The sequence below is a fragment of the Camelus bactrianus genome, chromosome X (genome assembly GCF_048773025.1).
Source record: "Camelus bactrianus isolate YW-2024 breed Bactrian camel chromosome X, ASM4877302v1, whole genome shotgun sequence".
NCBI lineage: Eukaryota > Metazoa > Chordata > Mammalia > Artiodactyla > Camelidae > Camelus > Camelus bactrianus.
In genome coordinates, this window is record NC_133575.1 from 32,029,035 (window position 1) to 32,046,819 (window position 17,785).

The window sequence follows — 17,785 nt, forward strand, 5'->3', positions numbered from 1 at the left end:
GCCCCTCTATTTACAACACAGAGCCAAGACACAAGGCTAAGCATGGTTTGTGAGACAATTACGCACATACATTTCATTTTATGATGTGGAATCTTTACAGTAAACAACCTGAGAGAAAGGACATTTTGGAAATAGTGCCTGGGGCTGGTATGCCATTTTAGCCATCCATAAATCTAAACTTCAATTAAGCACAACATGGTTGCTTATTTTTTTCATATCCTTTCCCCAAATTCTAGTTCTTGCTTTCTTTTCTTAGTTCTTACTTTAAATTTTATCATAAACAGATTTTAATCATAATTTAAACATATGAGGGCCTGGTTTCATTTTTTTAAAAAAACTTCATTATTTTGGGTTTTTTTTTAAACTTCATTATTTACTTTTTCAAATTGAGATATAATTATATTATATTATTATATTATAATTATATTATATTATATTAATTTCAGGTGTACCAGGAAAGCTTTTTTTTTAATTGAAGAGTCGTTGGTTTACAGTGTTTTGTTAATATCTGGTGTACATCACAGTGATTCAGTTTCATACATATATTCCTTTCAAATTCTTTTTCATTATAGGCTATTACAAGGTATTGAAAATAATTGTACAGTGAGGTCCTACTATATAGCACAGGAAAGCTTTTTAAAGGGAGGCCAACTCAGCTAGCTGGTCTCTGGCTTTTTGCCCTTTGTCCTTCACCATTCTTCCCAGAATACGGATGCGATCATCAGAGATGAAACAACAATCTAAGAGGCATAGAGACAAAAGCCAAGCATGAGTGCACCCAAAACTAGGAGGAGCCTGGGTGCTGTTGGCACTACAGAGCTATCATACTGATCCTGAGCTGCCTTCTCCTGAACTTATTCATTATGGGAGGAAAGTGTACTCCTATTTGGTTGAAGCTCTGTGGTTAAGCTTCTATTCTGTGCAGCTGAATACATGGTAACTGATAGAGTTGTATGCTAAAGTTAACCTTTCAAAAATTGGGAAATTTACCATGCACAGAATGATTAATACTCATATGTAGGATTTAGCAATAGAGTAAAAGAAGTTTCCCATTGCTTCCTTCTGGACCCTACTCCACTCTCCTCCCCCAGAGGAGAAAACCACCCAGACTTCTTGTCGCAGTATTTTTCCAAGGTTGTTGTTAATCCCTTTTAAAAATTAATCTTTTGTTCTATTTTTTTTTTTAAGGAATGAGTTCTCTCCCCCAAAGTCCATTATGACAATACACAAGATTTTTTTTTTAAAAGCAAAACTCCACAGGGACAAAGAGGTTGGGAAAGAAAACAACAACAAAATTTTAAAAGCAAGAAAGCAGATGGACAAGTAGTTACTGACCCGGCAGAAAGGAATAGGCTGACTCCTAAGTTTTGGAAGGAGGTTAGGGAGACCAAGAAGCAAGCTTATTTCTGCTCTGAAACTCCAAAAAGATTCAGGCTTTGGAGGCAACCCATACCTCTGAAAGTGGGGTGTAACTGGGGCTAGAAAACAAGAAGTTTCACTGAAAGTGGGTGTATTAATCAGGATCTAGTCAGGAGACAGATACCACTCCAATTATTTGAACAGAAGGGATTTAATATAAAGAATTATTAACGAGGCATAAAGTTATTAACTAGGTAACTGAAAGGATAAAAAGAGAACTCTAAGGTATCATGGAGGCAGTAACTATGGGAAGCCGCTACCACTCCCAGGGCTGGGGGCAGGGAAAGGAAAAAGGATGGAGTTATTAGAACCTAGAAGTTTGGAGGAGGATCCAACGGGGCTGGAACCCAGACCCCTGAGAAGGGATTGCTGCTCAGCTGGTGCTGGTGTCTCTGCTGTGGGGGTATGATGGGGCTGGTTCTGCGAGTGTTGGAAAACCTGTAGACTGACTCCTGTCACTGCAGGAACTGCTGCTGGAGTGAGGCGTTGCTGGGTGTGGCTTACGGCACTAGGAAGACAACCGGAAGTAGCTTATTCCTTCTTTTCCCAGCCTTCCAGTTTCCCTCTGTTGCCCTCTATGGGAAGAGCCTAACAAGGAACAGCTGGCAAAATCACTGTGGTTTGCAGCATCCCCAACCCAGCATCGCAAAGCCGAATACAGGAGGGCTGGGCTCAGAGCTAGGAGACAATAACATGATAACTGGAAGTGTTGGTATTAGGAGCAAGTTTAAACCCACATCTTCAACCTCAGGAAAGCAACTTCCACTGCAGCTGAATACTGAGGTATATTCTCTGGAGGGTAGAGGGTCTCTGGACTGGGGGACGTTAAGCATTGTTGAGAGTGGGATCCTATATTGAAAATAGGGATTAAGCGAAGGCTTAGTGAAGATCAGGACCTCAGCCCTCTTCTCCCAAATGACCTCCACTGAGTGTCAGACATATATTCTCCGGGCAGGAGACTGAAAGCTTCTTCTCTGAAAACCTGACAGCCCAAGACAAAAGACCGAACTATCCTGATATTTAGATTACAGTGAAATCTATAATCAGTAAACTCCACCAAGCTCTCATCTAGCCAGGTTTTTAGATTATAATCTTAAATGTGAGAAGATAGCCTAGGACTACCAGACATCTTAGGAAACTCTCTAAGGTACAAGAGAGAGGCCAAAACATTGAGAAAGAAGAACTTGGAGGAAAGTGAGACTATGCTGAGACATATCATCTTTGATGTCTAATAATTTCTGAAAATAAGAGAAGATAATGTGACCAAATAAAAATAAAACACTAAGAGAATAGGAAAGAATCCTTCGAAATTAAAAATAGGATAGCAGAAATGAAAACTCAATAGGAGGACTGGAAGTTAAAGTTGAGGAAATCTCCCAGAATATGGAGCAAAAAGTCATGTGGAAAAAGAGGAGATAAAAGATTTTTTAAAAAATCACTGGGTCAGGTGAGAAGTCTAACATGTGAAAAACATGAGTTCCAGGGTAAGAATACATGGAAAATGGAAGAGTAGAAATCAAAAAAGAGATAATTCAAGAAAATTTCTCTGAGTTGAAGGATATATTTCCTGGTTGAAAGGGTTCACTGTGTGAGTTGAGAAAAAAAACCAAAAACTAAACCATGGCACATAATCATGAAATTTTAGGATACAGGAGGCAAAGAAAATATTCTATGAGCTGCAGGGGAAAAATTAGTTACACCAGGCAGGTGCCAACCTCAGGAAACTTTGTTAGCAACCTCAACCTACTGCTCAAGTACTCTGGCAATAATTAGATGCAACTATAATAAATAGCTACCATTTGTTAACAATGATAAAGACCAAAGACCTTACAAATGTTATCTCCTTTAATTTTATAACCATCCAACAAATGAGATAATCCTATCCCCATTTTAAAGATGAGGAAATTGGAGCTCTCGGAGGTATGTCACTTGAATAAGTCCCCACAGCTGTTAAGAATTAATAACAGCAATAGCTAACATATATTTAATGCTTACTATGTGCCAGACTCCATGCTGTAACAGACATTGTTGGCTGCCTAGCAAACAGCTATCCCATCCCTCCCTTACCTGCTAACAGAATCTTCATTTTGTTCAGGTATCTCTTTCTCAGGAAAAGGGACATTTATCTCCAGCATGACTGTGCAAGTCAATCAGAGTGATCCTATTTCCCTTTGTCAGTGATCGAATTAAAGGCAGGCTGTGACCCAGTTCTCGCCAAAGATGTGGGAAGGAAAATCAGTGAGGAATTTCTGGGAAAGGTTTTCTCATTTTTAAAAAGACACAAAAGAAAGAGATGACTCTCTTCTGCTGCTGCATATGGTAGTATCTGGATGCAACACCTGGACCTGTGGCAGCCATTTTATGACCATGAAGGGGAGGAAGCCTAGGAAAGCCTGCAATTTGATGTTGGAAGTACATAAAGCTGGAAAGAACTTAAGCAATCCTGAAACTTCCCTACTTTTCAACTTCTTGTTATGCGAGATAATAAATTTTCCTTATTATTTCAGGAAAAAAATAGATACATAGAATCATGTGTCAGAATGGGTCTGAAATTCTCAACAGCAACATTTGGAACCTAGAAGACAATGGAGCCTTTAAAATGCCAAGGAAAATGAATTCCAACCTAGAATTCTGTACTTGTAAAGCAATCAATTAATGTGGGGATAAATTAAAGACATTTTCAGATATGCAAAGTCTCAAAAAATTTACCTCCCATGCACCCAACTCTCAGAAGCTACAGGAACTGCTCCATCAAAAGAAGGGACTGAACCAAGAAAGAGAAAGACACAGGGTCCAGGAAACAGGGGGTGTAATTGAAGAGAGAGGTGCTAGGAGCTCCCAGGATGAGAGTGAAAGGAAACTCTAGGACAGCAGCTGAGCCCCAAGAGTAGAGGGCAATCAATACAGATGCGAACGAGTCTCATCTCCAGGATATGTCCAGGAAAGAGTTCTTCAAGAAGATGAAACTGATGGAATACTTGATGAATTTGAACATATTGAAAGGAGATTAAGACAACAAAGAAAGACTGGGGATGGATTCATTTGAAGTGTGTAGGAAATGACACAAATTAGAAAACCAGACAACTATTAATTCTAGGAAAAAGAAAACGCTGAGCAAGCAAGGAAAAGTAATCGTGGGCTACTACATAACTTAGCCATGAATTACGCTTACATATCATAACAATGTAAAGAATGAATATTGGTTCAAACAAATTAGGATACATCTATATTGGGAGGCTGGGGGAATGGAAAGTGTGGCTGTATGTGGTAAACAAGGAGAGGGGGAGTTCGTGAAAGGGCAAACATCTTCATTTTCCAAATTGAGAATCAACAGATAATTCCTACACTGCACAAAGCAAGAGTTGTCGCCATAAGCATGTTATTTAGTGACGTGGAGGGAAATACCAAAAGAAACAGCAGGGGAGCAAATGGTTGCCTCTGGAGAGTGGGAAATTGATGTGATGGTACAGAGGACTGTTCTCTTATTAGCCTTGTAGACCTGATGGTTTAGGAGTTGGAATAACTTAAGTAAAAATAAAAACTAGATTGAAAACATAAGAAACTCTCTGAAAAATATTTTAAGAAAAGGAACCATTTATTAACTCTGAGGTACATAAGAGTTATTCAGGAAAGGAAAGAACATGAAATGTGCTCAGCTGTGAGTACCAGTTACATAATATGCTAACAATGTTCTCCTCACCTTCCAGAACCATCTATCCTTCAACACCTGCTCTATGCCCAGGAGGTGGACCTCTGTGGATCCCAATATAGGATCCCACTCTCAGTGGGCTCCTGTGCCCTTTGGCTTCCAGGTGGGTTTTGCTCCAGGAGAGCCTCAGCAGGACAACAGAGGGAGGGAGGAGGACAGGTGAGGGGTATGTATTTCCTGGCTGTCTTCCTAGCGTGGTCATCTCAGGCTGGCTCCACGCTTTCACAATGGTGCCCGCTGCGATCAGGCGGCTCTCTCTACACACAACCCTCAGCCTCCAGGTTCTTTGGGACCTAGGGATGGTCATGGAGCCCCCATAGTTCTACCAGCCCTGTCTCTAGTGGTTTCCCTATACCCTGCCCACACTTTTACAAATGGTCCCATATTAAATTCTTCTCAAATTCCCCAGTCTGAGTGTGCCACCTGGTCCTTGCTAGGACCCTGACTGATACATACAACATAATAATATAAACAATGAATATTGACTTAATAAAAAAAATTTCATGATATATTGAGAGGTAAGGAGGGGAAATATGTGCATATTTGGAGAAGGTGCATGGAAGGGAGCTAAATCCACATTTTCCATAAGAGGAAAAATGGATTATCTCTAAAAGAAAAAAACATTAAGAAATAGAAGGGTATTCATGTTATTCAGAAATATGGAAGTAAATCTCAGAAGAAATAGCAAAAAAAAAAAAAAAAAACCGAGTTGAAATGAAGAGCTTTCTGATCTATTATTTGAATATCTCAGGAATAGCTTTTAACACTGTGTTCTGGGGACTGTGGTTCGAGACCCATTAGCAGGATTTGAAATTGATTTCGTATCAGTCAATCCTTTTAGTAATTAGAACAGAGTAGAAATTATCAGCCTTTTCCACAAAGAGTGAGAGTAAATATGGTTTTAAGCAGTTCAGTTTTCTATTTCTGTGTGTGTGATATCAAATGTATTTGAGTTGGGCTCAGAAAAGCTTGAAAGTCACTGTTCTAAAAGACAGAATGGTGGCTGGGGACAGGGCAGAGAAGTAAATGTCCTAACCAAATGGGGTTGGCGGGATATGTTATTCTCTGTGGACGCAGTTACATTTTGAGTGGCCGACGGGAGTAATAATTCACTGCACTTGTGCGGGGCCCTGCAGGGTCACAGTTCCACATCAGCTCTTATTTCATTCTCCCTGCACATTATAATGTTCTTGGCTCAACAGCTAATAAAGAAATAAATTCAGAGCCTCTCTGTTGGAACGATAGATTGCTTTATCCCAGAAGCCACTACCTACAAAGAAGCAGAATTGTTCGAGATGGGGCTGGGGGAACACCACAATAGGCCTCTTAAGCAAGAATAAAAATTACATCCAGTGCAGTAGGAAATGGAGTGGAAATCCAGACCTCATTGCAATTAACTGATACTTAAGGTACCAGCCAGGTGATCCAGGGCTTAAGCTAACAATTCCTAGAACGTAAAACCAAAAACACCGTCTCATAGGACTAAAGATTTAACTCTCCTTTTGTTAGAGAGATGGAAAATGAGGTCCAGACTGGGGGAATAAATGGGAAAAGTGTACTGTTTTCAATCTAGCAAAGAAGTAAGTTGAAATTAAATCTTCATGACGGTACCGTATTTATCATACCTAGTTGAAACTCTACATAATTATGGTATTCCTACTCTATTTCTTCTCTAATTTATGTAATTATATGAATATATACGTTGGGAGGAAAACGAGGCTCTAAATCCCAATTTTTCCACCAACTTGTATAAAGTGAGTAACAGGTGACAGAAGAAAACCAATCAGCGCCACACACCAGAATGTCCAGCCTTTTCTGTTCCTCAGAGTTCTAAACACAAAGGACAAGTGCAAAATTTCTGATCATGAGAATAAACCCTGATAAATGCTTTCAAGTCTCTCTCTATATATATATATATGTATACACTTATTTATTTACTGTAACAACTAGTTGTGAATGGACCGTCAATGAAAAGGTGGCCCTTACAGAACAGCTTTTTAATTCATTGGTATATTCAGGTCTGTGTGACAGTGTGAAGGTCAAAGCAAGTCTGAGGGGATGTCCCCAGAGCTCTGGTTTCAGGAGAACATCCCTACTCCACCTGAGAATACAGAGCAGCAAGAAGCCTGCGCTCACCCATGTCATTACTTCCTCTTTCCTCAGAGTGTAACACTGGACTGAAAAGGGTGAAATGAAGGCTGCTTCTCCACCCCGCGGGCTTATATGTCCAGCAGCATGTATGGCGTGTTTCCTGTCCACTCACCTCTGCGCCAGTCGCCATAAAGAGCCAAACGAAGGAGGAGATGGGATCCTCTTCTCGAGGGGATGTCGGTCCTGTTGGGCACTCATGAGACAACGAGAGCGTGATGTCAGATGGCATCTGATAAAGACATGAGTTGTGGGGATGGAGAAATAAGTCCAGCGAGAGAGATCTGTGTCCCTGATGCCCTACTCTGGCTGGTCTGGAGGAGTCGTGCTTGCTGTGAGTGGGCTGTTGACTAGAGCAAGGCTCTTATTTTCTACAGTGGACTTGACTGGGCCACCAACTGAACCCAAGGTCCAACATGCACTTTGGAGCCCATCACTGAAACCCATCAACCTTCGAGCTGATCCGCTCAGCATCTCAAAAATCCCAGATGCCCGTCTACCTTAAGCTGCCATTTACCTCCTGATAAGCTATCAAAAGCTGGGTTACAAGAAGTGGGTGCCAGGAAAACCAAGTCCCACAGACAGCCCACAGGGCCGGCCCACCTTCTGCCTGAAACAGCCAGGCAGTGAAAGGGTAACAGAGAACCACACAGCCGGTAGGTGCATCAGGCAGCTTCTTTGGTGCGAACAACATCCATTCTGATCAGTTAAACCAAAAGGGATGTATTGAGGGGTCTTAGGGGACCTCACAGGATCTCCAGGGTGGTGAGAGAATCAGGCTTGTAAGCTGGAACTGTGCCACCAGACTGCTCCCGCTGCTGGGCCTGAACAGCACTGCTCACATGGCCAGTGCCGGGCACGGGACCCTCCCACTAGGACTTTGGCCACTGCTGTCCTGAAAGCTGGAAGTCTCTCCTTCAGGTTCTGCCATCCTCGCGGGAATGGAATCTGTGCCATGCCTCTGCCTTCACTCTCTTCCAAATCAAAGGGTCTCATAGGAGCCTCGTTGTATACCCACACCCTGGCTGCAAGTCAGTCTGAGAAAGCAAGTTTCTGCCTTCTGCCTCGGGAGGCAAAATGTACAAAGTCTTCCTAACATAGAAGGGATGTGCAGAGATGCCAGGCGGCTAAAAGGCATGGGAAAAATGTTCATTTGTTAAGTGAGCCCAAGGCAGAATGTACACAGAGTTCCAGTCCCACATTGTTGACGTCTCTATGCACTGCCTCAGTGACCTTTGCGATCTGGCATTTCCCACCCATTAGAAGAACACAGTAACTCTCTTCTTGATCTTTCAAGGTCATGGGATGTTTGCGCTGGTGGGGTGACCCAAGGCGGCAGCAGCAGCAGCGAGCAAGAGCTAAAGTAGACACGCGGCTTAGGAAGTGCCTCCTGACACACACACACACACACACACACACACCACCGGTGATGTTCTGCGTGTGTCACTGAGGAAAATCCCGGATCGCAATTCAGATGCTCATTTGCCCAATAAAACCACACACTAAAATAGGACTTCAGTTTCCTTTTCAAACTAGAACATAAGGTCTCCGCAAGGATTAGGGGTTGTATTAGTTTCCTGTGGCTATTTTAACGAATGACCACAAACTTGATGTCTTAAAATAACACACATTTATTCTCTCATAGTTCTGGAAGCCAGAAGTCTCAAATCAGTATCACTGGGCCAAAATCAAGATGTTGGCAGGGCCCCACTCCCTCCAGAGGCTCTAGGAGAGTCCATGCCTTGTCTCTTCCTGCTCCTGTGGCTGCCGGCATTCCTTGGCTCATGGCCACATCACTACAATTTCTGCCTCCATCTTCACATCACTCTGTGTGTGTGTGTGTGTGTGTGTGTGTGTGTGTGTGTGTGTGTTGTGAAATTTCCCTTTGCCTCTCCTTCTTATAAGGATAAATATGATTGCATTTAGGGCCCACCTGGATAATCTAGTATACTCTCTCCATTTCAAAATCCTTAACTTAGCTTTTGCACAGCAAAGGAAACCATCAACAAAATGTAACTGCATCCACAGAGAATAACATACCCCGCCAACCCCATTTGGTTAGGACATTTACTTCTCCGCCCTGTCCCCAGCCACTATTCTATCTTTTAGAATAGTGACTTTCAAGCTTTTTTGAGCCCAACTCAAATACATTTGATATCACACACACACACACACACACACACACACACACATACACACACACACACAAATAGAAAACTGAACAGCTTAACAAAACCGTATTTACTCTCACTCCTTGTGGAAAATGCTGATAATTTCTACTCTGTTCTAATTACTAAAATGATTGACTGATACAAAATCAATTTCAAATCCTGCTAATGGGTCTCGAACCACCGTCCCCAAAACACAATTTTAAAAGCTATTCCTGAGATATTCAAATAATAGATCAGAAAGCTCTTCATTTCAACTCTTTTTTTTTTGCTATTTCTTCTGAGATTTACTTCCATATTTCTAAATAATATGAATACCCTTCTATTTCTTAATATTTTTTTCTTTTAGATATAATCCATTTTTCCTCTTATGGAAAATGTGGATTTAGCTCCTTTCCATGCACCTTCTCCAAATATGCACATATTTCCCCTCCTTACCTCTCATCATGAGTTTTTTTTATTAAGTCAATATTCATTGTTTATATTACCATGGTTGTATGTATCAGTCAGAGTCCTAGCAAGGACCAGGTGGCACACTCAGACTGGGGAATTTGAGAAGAGTTTAATATGGGACCATTTGTAAAAGTGTGGGCAGGGTATAGGGAAACCACTAGAGATAGGGCTGGTAGAACTATGGGGGCTCCATGACCACCTCTCGGTCCCAAAGAACAAAAAGACATCCTACTGAATGGGAGAAAATATTTGCAAAGGATATGACCAATAAGGAGCTAATATCTAACTCATATAACTCAAAATCAGAAAAATAAACAACCCGATTGAAAAATGAGCAGAAGTCCTGAATAACCATTTTTCCAAAGAAGACACACAGATGGCCAGACACATGAAAAGACACTCAATGTTGTTATTCATCAGAGAAATGCAAATTAAAACTGCAATGAGGTATCACCTCACACCTGTTAAAATGGTTATCATCACAAAAGCCACAAATAACAAATGTTGGTGAGGATGTGGAGAAAAAGGAACCCTTGTATACTGTTGGTGGCAATGTAAATTGACGCAGCCACTGTGGAAAATAGATGAAGATTTCTCAAAAAACTAAAAATAGAAACTACCATTTGAGCCAGCAATTCCATTCCTGGGTATATAGCCCCCAAAACCCCCAAAAACAGTAATTTGAAAAGATACATGCACCTCAATGTTCATAGCAGCATTATTTACAATTGCCAAGATATGGAAGCAATTTAAGTGTCCATCAGCAGATGAATGGATAAAGACAATGTGATATATATATACATACACATACACATACATACATACACACACAATGAAATACTACTCAGCCATTAAAAAGAGTGAAAATTTGCCATTTGCAGCACCATGGAAGGACCTGGAGGGTATTATGCTAAGTGAAATAAGTCAGAGGAAGACAAATAACTGTATGATATCACTTATGTGTAGAATCTAAAAAATATAACAAACTAGTGAATATAACAAAACAGAAGCAGACTCACAGATATAGAGAAGAAACTAGTGGTTACTAGTGGGGGGGGCAATATAGGGGTAGGGAATTAAGTGGTACAAACCATCAGGTATAAATAAGCTACAAGGATGTATTGTACAACATGGGGAATATAGCCAATGTTTTATAATAACTATAAACAGAATATGACCCTTAAAAATTGTGAATCACTATGTTGTACACCTGAAACGTGTATAATATTGTACATCAGCTATACCTCAATTTAAAATCAATTAATTAATTTTTAAAAAAAGATTCTTAACTTAATCACATCTGCAAAGGCTCTTTTTCAAATAAAAGTAACAGTCACAGTTCTAGGGTTTAGGACCTGATATCTTTGGGGAACATTATTCAGCCTGCTCCAGCGGTCAGTGAGGGCTGCAGAAGATGGGACTGGAAGAATCAGGCAAGACTGGGGCCAATAAATTATTATATAGTTGGGTCCTTTCCTAAATCACCTCATTCACCCTCAAGCATCCTCACAATCTGGCAAAACTAAACGACCCTTGCCCTCAGACTTAGCTCTTAGAGTGATTAATGAATCCCTTTGACAGGATATTGGCTTCAAAGGCGACACAGGTAAAACCACTTGAAAAGTAAAACACAGGTTGTTATAATTAAGAACATCTCTTGACAACTGTAGACACAAACCGAGGTTTGGTCTCTCATATTTGTTCAGGAGTTACTTTCGACAACTGATTTTTGCTGGTTCAGCAATGGCTGACCACAAACTAGCACCAAGGGCTTGTCTAGGATGCTGGGCTTGAGTCCCACGCTGCCATCCCTAATGGTTTGACCTTGGCCAAGTTCTTTGCTTTCTGTGCCTGTTTCCTCATCTCTAAAATAGGGATGACAGTGAGACTTACCACGTGGACTTGTTATAAGGCTAAAGTGAGACAGCATATATAAGGAATACCCAGCACACAGTAAGCACTGAATAAATGTCAGCCCTTGTTGCTTTTGTAATTGTCGTCATTACAGCTTCCATGCTATCCTTTCTCATTCTTCTTATGCAAATACGGTATATATGAGCCGAACCGTATGAAAGGGCCTTGAAAAGGCTATGAAATGAGTTTACTGGTGACTATCTACAAAACTAGATGACATTTAACATTTAAACATTTAAGTTTGTTGAACTGAATGGAAGGAAATGAAAAACCCAAAGTTATAGTCAAGTAGACCTCAAATAAATTAAGTGATATGGTTGTTGTTTCTATGTCATAACAATGATTCAAATACAATGGCAAGACTTTTTCTCCATGTAAAAGGCTTTTACAGACCTCAAGATGTAGAGTTTATCTCCTAGGCTTAAAATAGCTTTTTTTCATAATTTTTTAAACATATACATTTTCTTGCAGGACAGCAGGGCCAGCTTTATTACCAACATTTATCAGCTAAATAGTAAGTGGTCCCAAATATCTTTTACCCTAATCAGGTGGAATCAGCAAGCAAATATATAACTTGCGTCTCTTGAGTTTATATACTCTCAAGAGTATTTATTTGTTTAATAAAGCCTACAATGTTGACTGAACCAGGTTGCCTTGTACAAAACGCAAGACTTATGAAATTTTATCATAATTGTGAGTCACAAATGCCCTTTTAAGCAGATTAATGGCCACTGATGGAAACAGTCAGGAAGTACCAACAGAACTTCAATTAGTCATCTCATTAATTTTCCCCCTATTCTTGTCTTGCTATATTGTCATAGTTTTAAAAATTCATTACTGTGTCTTTTATTTGACATTATTTCTGTTGGTTGGTGGTATATTCTAACACATTTCATAAATGGCAATGTAGCCAAAGTTTGATTAAAGTTTGATCAGCATAATCATCGCAAAACATAAAACATATTGGTAGGATTTCTACTCTCCAGCATTTAGAAAAGCAGCTAGCTTATTGAAAGAGTGTATGTGGAGAGACCATTTTAATATATTTTTGTCTTCATTATAGCCCCTTAAAATATGATTTATAAAAGCTTATTGTCTAGTTAGCTCAAATTTGCAAATGAAAAGAATTAGGATCCCTCTAAAATCAGGTAATAGATATTTCTCAGTCTGAGAACAGAGGATTTAGAAAAGCAAAGTTGGGCTCTTTTTAAGCTAGTATTTTTTAGGTAGACATTTGGAGGGCTTTTTTCCTCTCAAGAACAAAAGGGCAGGGAGAAAGCTTTGCTGCTTGGCAAAGGTGAGAAATCCCTGAGTGGTTTTATGCTCCTGGAAGAGTTTTACCTCTTAAAAGATTTAGCGTGGGTTTAAATATACGTTCTTGTCAAGCCTGGAGAATTGGTGATTAACAACCACTACATCTTACTGATCGTTTTTCATTTACATTTAGATGTTTATATTCTAATCTTTCATTCTCAGATTTTTCTATGGTCTTCTTTTATATCTTAGTTTGGATTTCTCCAGAAGCTAGCTGTGAAACAAGGGTTCAAGAGCAAGTTCAGTAGTTTATTTGGGAGGTGAAGGAAAACACGGGTAGGGAAGTGAGTCCATGAAGGGAAGGCATTAAAGGGTGGATTATCCAGCAAGATACAACTGTGGACCACTGGGGCCTAATCCCACTGGAGAACTCTGGGAAATGATGTAGAACATGAGCCTCAGTGTCATCCCACATTGTGAGAGAGGGAGCTGGGGTATTTATACACTAACAAGCCATAAGTCTTTGGTTGAGGGCTTCTCACAGGATTGTCAAAATCCTTGGCTCTTCCAGTCTGCCATACTCCAGGCTGAGCCCTCAGGCAGATACTGGCAGTTGGAGCACATTGAAGTGGTAAGGCACTAAGCATCTGCTATAATATTTGTCTTTCTCTGTCTGACTTACTTTACTTACTAGAATAATCTTTAGGTCTATCCTTGCTGCAAATGGCATTATTTCATTCTTTTTTATGGCTGAGTAGTATGGAAAAGAATATGAAAAAGAATATATATATATAACTGAATCACCATGCTGTACTCCAGAAACTAACACATTGTAAATCAACTATACTTCAATTTTTAAAAAAGAACATCTGCTACAGGTCACCACAGAAGATTTCTCTGCAAAATGAATTCCTGCATATAAAGAATTTAGCACAGTGTCTGGCACAGAGTAAGGATTCAATGTTAGTTCAGTTGTTTTGATAATATTTACTTCTTTTTTTTTTAATATATCATGAAACTTTCTTTCTTGTTTTCCAAAGACTTCTCTTTCTTTGCCTGCACTTTTTTGTAAAAATTTTTATTGAAGTGTAGTTGATTCACAATGTTAGTTTCAAGGTGTACAGCAAAGCGATTCAATTACACATATACATACATTTTTTTTCTTTTCAGATTCTTTTCCATTATATGTTATTACAAGAAATTGAAAATAGTTCCTTTTGCTATACAGTAGATCCTTGTTGTTTATCTATTTTATAAGTAGTAATGTGTGTCTACTAATCCCGAACCCCTAATTTATCCCTCCCTGCCCTTTCCCCGTTGGTAACCATAGTTTGTTTTCTATGTCTGTGAGTTTGTTTTTGGTTTGTAAATAGAATTTATATCATTTTTTAAAGATTCCACACATAAGTGATATCATATGGTACATGTCTTTGTCTGACTTACTTCACTAAATATGATCATCTCTAGATCCATCCACGTTGCTGCAAATGGCAAAATTTCATTCTTTTTTATGGCTAACTAATATTCCATTCCACTTTAAATGCTGCTTTCCCCCTCTCTTCTTACTCTACACCCGTTTCCTGGACCATCTCTTACTATGTCATCCAATGGCCACTTTTCTCCCTAATGCACACATCCAGACCAGGCCACTCCTCTATATCCTAGACTCCCCCCCCCCAACAACTGTCAACCTGAGAGCCTTTCTGCAATAGCACAGCATCTCAGCTCACCCTGCCTTGTCTGAACCTCCACCCCCTGCTCATGCAGCTCCCTGCCATTTCTGTTGGTGGCTCCACTACCAGCGACTTCTTCATCTTAGGCTGGGGCCCTTGGGCTTAAGCTCCTTTCTGGTCCTCATCTAGCCAAGTCCATTAGGTGCTTGCCCCACTCCCTCCCCCTCAGTGTGGTAGAGTGGAACTTGTTCTAGGGTCAGGCCTCACAAGATCAGGATGGCAGAGATCTGGATTCCAGAGTGAGGAGGATCAGGAAGGCCAGGCACATTGGAGGAAACTTGTTCCTTAAAATTTCTGGATGAGAGGTAGAGAAGGAGGGGGGACTGCACTCTCAAATTCTCCTACCACTCTGGGTGCTCGAATGAGCCCTTCTGCTGCGGTCATTTGAGGAGAAGATGGCCCCAGGTATCCCCGCTCCCTTCGAGGGACGACGGAGGTCCCACCGCTCAACTGTTGTGGGGGAAAACCGTAAACAGGACTTTTATTGTTTTGCCTGGCCTGAAAACAAAACAAAACAGAAACCTCTTTAACCATCAAAAAAACAACACAAAAAAACTTTCCCCAGAGCAATGGGGCCTAGTAGGCTTATACTAGCAAAGGAAGATGGGTGAAGAAAGTCTTCAGAAAATAAGAAAAAAAAAATTCCTTTAGGGGATTTTCTAGCCCCCTCTAGAGCTGAAGGGACAAATTTTGGTATAAACGGAAAGGGAAAAAAATACATATTTAATCCCCCTGTGGCTGGGCACTCTATCTGGGTGGTATTTTTATCAGGTGCCAGGTGATACTTATGTAGCCTGGCCCAGACCAACAATCAGTAGACACTGGCCCCAGGATAAGGGTCAAACCCTCAGGTAACATTCAAAACCCTCCAACGTCCAGCCCCTGCTTGCCTCTCCTGGCCCTCTTTGCCTCAAAACATCAGTCTCACCAGCACAACAACCTGGAGTGTCTTTTTACCGTTGCCTCTTGTCACCTCCTTTCACCTGCTGACTCTTACTCACCCTTACTTGAAGGTTCTCTCCATTTTAGTTCCAAGTTGGGGTAGATACACTTCCTTGGGCCCTGCTGATGCCTGATGCCTCGCCCTATCACTCCCCTGATCTCACCGTGTTATAATATTTTATTTTGGGTCTATCTCCTTTAATAGACTGTGCGAACCTTAAAAATAGGGACCAGGTCATAATCATCTATGCACTTCCATTAGGGCTGGCCCAGAGCACAGAAAGAAGAAAGTGAGAGAGGGAGGGAGGGAGAAAGACAAGGACTGTAATAGTTTGGGTCTTCGGAGAAGAAGACATGAAGATGGGATAAAGCCTGCAAAAAATGTATTAAAGAAAACACCTGTAAGGGAAAATGTGGAGGGAGATGGAAAAGATTGGGAACCCAGTAGGCCTTGATGCAGGTCTGACCTGGGAAGGAAAGGAAAAAGGTAGGAAGGAAGTTTAGATGGAAGCATCTTAGACTGCAGTTCAGCCTAAGGAAGGTTTGACAAGGCCGATGGGGAGTCTCTGAGCCAAAGTTGCCTGTCAAAGGAGTTCCATGTCTCCCAGGAAAGGGCCTGCCTCAGTATCCCCACTGTGTTCAGTCATTGATGGGGAGCAGCCTGGGGGAAGCATGGCCCCAGTGCCAATGTGGTAATGGATTTCAGAGGCTGTAGCTGGGGCCCATGGTCAATTACACCTTACATTTGTGACAGTCAGGGATCTGAGACGGGAATTCTCATGATGGAGAGAGGGAGGGAGGAACTACTGAATTAGAATCTCCAGGGACAGTGCTGGGAATTTCATTTTTTTTTTAAAGGACTCAGATGATTCTAAAGCATAACCAACCATGTAGCAGGAAATAATCACAGCCTTTTGAAGGCTGATCTTACTAACCCAGACCTAAAATGCACCAACAGACCATTACCGCCGATCATCACAGGGTGGAATTCTAATTTCACACTTACTTGTGATTTACTTGATGGCTTGCTTTGTACAGTTTTCTAATCTCCCTCTTCAGTGTCCACATTAGGAAATGAATTCAAAAAAGATCCTCAAAAAGAAAACTCATCTGACCCCCCAGTCTCAATCCTTCCATCTGGGTGTTATAAAACTCTGCTTCATTAACTAGGAGAAACTCAACTAACTTCCTTCAAAGCATGGTTTGTACTACTATCATTTTAACCATTTCTGTATGTACATTGGCACAGTTCCCAGCGGGCCTCACAGGACCACCCATGATACTAGATGACAGTTTCAGAGACCAGTAGAGCAAGGAAGATTTAATTCATTTAATACACAGTAAAATAGTCCACAAATGCAGACATTTTGATTGCCAAGTTCTTGCAAATTCCTGAGCTCCCCAAAGATAGAGAGTATGGTTTGCTGACATTTGTGTTTCCAGGCTTGTTCAGTCCTTGACACACAGTAGGTACTTAATAGATGTTAATAAATGAGAATTTAGGACCCTAACCCAATTTAATATTGCCTTCCATGATGTACCCACAAACCAGTATGGCTTGTGAGGTTTTTTTCTCTCTCTCTTTTGCTTTGGTTGACTTGCAAAGGTGTTTCACACCTTGCAACCAATTAAATAAAGCATAGGATCTTTAGGAAAAAACTTTACCTCCCCACTCTAAGCCTTCCCCCTGAAGTCACCAGCATTAACCCTGTACCCATTAAACAATAACTTATCATTTCCCCCTCCCCCCAGCGCCTGGCAACCATTTGATTTTCCGTCTCTGTAAAATCTGACTACTCTAGGCACCTCATATAAGTGGAATCATACAGTATTTGTCTTTTTATGATTGTTTCATTTCACTTAGCATAATGTCTTCAAGATGCATCCAGATTGTAGAATGAGTCAAAATTCTCTTCCTTTGTTAAGGCTTAATAATATTCCATTGTACGTTGGGTTGCAGTATTGAAATTGCCGTTCTTTTTGGTCATAAAGAGTGGGTTATCCGCAATTTCATATAGTTCAACTGAATACTATGGATATGAATC